The following is a 3,752-nucleotide window of genomic DNA, read 5'->3' as shown; positions in this document are numbered from 1 at the left end:
AGTAAGTGTGAATGATATCCATGGAGGATTCTTTAAAGTTGAAATGGAAGTTAGGCAATGAGACCCTCTCTCACCATATCTCTTTGTCATGACTATGGGGATACTAGTTTGAATTTTTTAAATCACACATTCAAATTTCACCCTTACTACAAAGAAGAAGCAATCACACATATCTGTTTCGTTGATGACCTATTTTTAGTGCCTCATACAAATGTTGAATTTGTTAATACAATCAAAGAAGCTTTAACAATGTTTTCCAGGTTTATACATCAACGAAGACAAAAGACAAGCATTTTATGGAGGAGTAAAGGAGGAAATGAAGCAAAAAATCTTCAATATCATGAGAGTCAAAGAAGGCACCCTTGTAGTGAAATATCTCGGATTCCCCTATCTTCGAAGCAACTTCAATGCTCACATTTCAGATCATTGATTAAAAATGTTAGAAACTTTGTCCTAGGATGGAAAACTCAAAATCTGTCGTATACAAGAAAAATAGAACTCGTGAAAAAAGTTATTATGGAAATAATTGGCTATTGGACACAACAAATAGTCATTTTAGAGAAAGTTATAGAAAAATTAGATCGAATCATGAGAGACTACATATGGGGAACACAAGGCATATGTGGGAAAAAATTCAAATGGGAAATGTCTGCACCACCAAAGAAGAAGGAAGTCTTGGAATAAAGAACTACGTGGAATGGAATAGAGCACTCACAAATAAACATATATGGGCACTTGAAAAGAAATTGGACTCTCTTTAGGTAAAATCGGTTCACTCGAGATTTATGAAAGGAGAATTAATCATCTAGACATGTATAATTAGGGATGAAATGGCATGATCATTGAAGAAAATTATAAAATAAAGAAAGAAGGCTTATAAAATGATGAAATTCACTATCGAAAATGGAAGGGGAGTATTATTCTAGCATGATCCCTAACTAGTTAATAATCCTTTCATTCTTAAAAATGAATTCAAAACAAGTAGAAACATAAGAGAATTCCTTATGTCCTCAGATAGAGGTGTATACGAAGGAAAATGTGATTCAATTATGAGTCAATTATCAGAAGTAGAAAGAATTCGGAACCTGATCAATAATATGCAGTTCAACGACAAAAATGACATTAAACGCTAGGAAATTGAAATGAATAAAAAATTTGTCGCTGACATGGTTTGGGAAATCATAAGAACAAAAGAGAAAAAGGTCGATTGACACAAAGTGGTCTGGTCTACAAAGATTATCCTTCCACACCAATTCATCATTTGGATGACATATAGAAAAAGATTGATGACAAGAGACAAAATCAGGAAATACATAAGAATCCCATATTTGGAGAATGCTCGTTTATCTCTCAACTATGGTACAAATTTGCAAAGAATATGAATATCTCTAGTTTTCTAGGAACATGGAATGAGATTAGAGACATAGTAAGGATGAAGGCTAAGGGAGACAACTTCTATGCAAATGTTTTCAAATGCTCTTTTAGAGGCCTAATTTACAATATATGTAGGGAGTGAAATGTAAGAGTCTATAAAACATTTCGTAGAATGGAGGAAAATGTATGGGAAGATGTTGTTGTAGATAAAAATACACTCATATACACTTGGAGAGGAATTCCAAAAAATTAAGACAACTGGAGACTAAGCCTAAGGTGGGTTATTCCTTTCGAAATCGTCACTAGTAACATCAGATTCAAAAAACTGTCGAACTTGTTTGTTTGTGTTTGGTTGTGTTTACAATTCATTTTTTTTTGTATGTAATTCATTTATTGTTTTCATTAAAGTTAGGACTTGTCTAGCTTAGGTTCTTGAAACTCACTCTCACTTTTGGGATTTATAATGAATGACATTAAGCCGTTTCCCAAAAGAAATAGAAAACCAATTTTAAATTTTTAGAATTTTCGAAGTAACTTAAAATGGTTCATTCTTTTTCTAACAAAAACACTACCAATTCCAGAATCGATCTAGAACATTTATTAACTATTGATTTATAGTAAATGCTCAAGAATAACAACTTAATTTTTTTTGAATGTTTGACAAAAGTAGGATATTTAAGGTTTGAGTTGAATTAAAATATTTGGTTTCAGAAGAAAATTGAATTGAAGGTATATAGAGGGTCTATATTATTTAATCAAAGAAAACAATGAAAAAAATGAAGAATAAGAACTTGAAATAGTTGAAAACTAAGTTTTATTAATTGGATTTATTAAAATGAGAATCGAGAGTTACCACCAATTAAATAGCCTTTCCTATGTTCCTAAGAAGTATTTATTCCTTCATCAAAGCTTGAGCTAGAAAACTCAAAAATCCAAGCTTTTTCACTTCAACAATATCCCAATCCCCTCTAACTCTCTTCTATAAAAAAATTAATTTAGAGCTCACATAATCTTCATATTTTTCACCTTAGAGGTCAAATTACTCTTTTGATTATTTGCCATAAACTTTGTTAGGGTAAAATTCTACTTCTCTCTTTGATGACAATGTACGAGGTTGTTATGAGAAGATTCTTTATAACAATGTGATAATGTGTGGGGGGAGTTTGTTGGGTTTTATTTGGGCTCCCATTATGAAAAAGGCCCAATAGTGGTTCAAGTTCACTTTTAATTCATTAAGGGTATTATAATATTTTAAAGGGTTATGTTATAACCTAATTTCTCTAGTATTTAAAGAGCGGTTTCCGTCATCAAGAAGGAGAAGTCAAAAATTAAAAGAGAGGAAGAAAGAGAAAATCTTGTAGCAGATTTTTGCCTACAACCGCGCAGGTTCATCAAACTCACGATCGGAGATTCAAACGAAGTTTTTTAGGGGGCTTAAAGGTTCTTCCTAATTTGAGTTTTTTATTTGACTTGTTTCGGACCAAAAGTTGTATCTTTTTGGTTATTCCCTTTTATCTTTGTGCGGTATTAAAAGGTTGTTATACCTTGTTTGTATTCCCGACTCTGATTATAGTGAAGCTTGAACTGGACGTAAAGTCCCGTGGTTTTTACTCCTTGATTTGAGGAGGTTTTCCACGTAAAAATATCGTGTATGCATTGTGTTATTTATATCCGCTTTTACTTGTGCTTTATCTGCTCCTAAGTTTCACAATCAAGTAAGGAATAGAATATACATTTTTCCCAACAATTTATTTGGACTCCCAACTATGAAAAAGACCCAATAGTGGTTCAAGATCACTTTTAATTCATTAAGGGTATTATAATATTTTAAAAGGTTATGTTATAACCTAATTGCTCTAGTATTTAAGGAGCGGTTGTCGTCATCAAAAAGCATAAGTCAAAAATTTAAAGAGAGGAAGAAAGAGAAAATATTGTAGCAGATTTTCGCCTACAGCCGCACAGGTTCATCAAACTCACGATCGGAGATTCAAATGGAGTTTTTCTGGGCTTAAAGGTTCTTCCTAATTTGAATTTTTTATTTGACTTGTTTGGGACCAAAAGTTGTATCTTTTTGGTTATGCCTTTTTATCTTTCTGTGATATTAAAAGGTTGTTATACCTTGTTTGTATTCCCGACTCTGATTATAGTAAAGCTTGAACTAGACGTAAAGTCCCGTGGTTTTACTCCTTGATTTGAGGAGGTTTTCCACGTAAAAATATCATGTGTGCATTGTGTTATTTATTTCCGTATTTACTTGTGCTTTATCTGCTCCTAAGTTTCACAATCAAGTAGGGAATTGAATATACGTTTTTCCCAACAAGTTATTTGGGCTCCCAACTATGAAAAAGACCCAATAGTGGTTCAAGTTCACTTTTAAT

This window comes from Impatiens glandulifera, chromosome 6 (assembly GCF_907164915.1).
Source record: "Impatiens glandulifera chromosome 6, dImpGla2.1, whole genome shotgun sequence".
Lineage (NCBI taxonomy): Eukaryota > Viridiplantae > Streptophyta > Magnoliopsida > Ericales > Balsaminaceae > Impatiens > Impatiens glandulifera.
Note: the sequence above shows the minus strand (reverse complement) of the source record.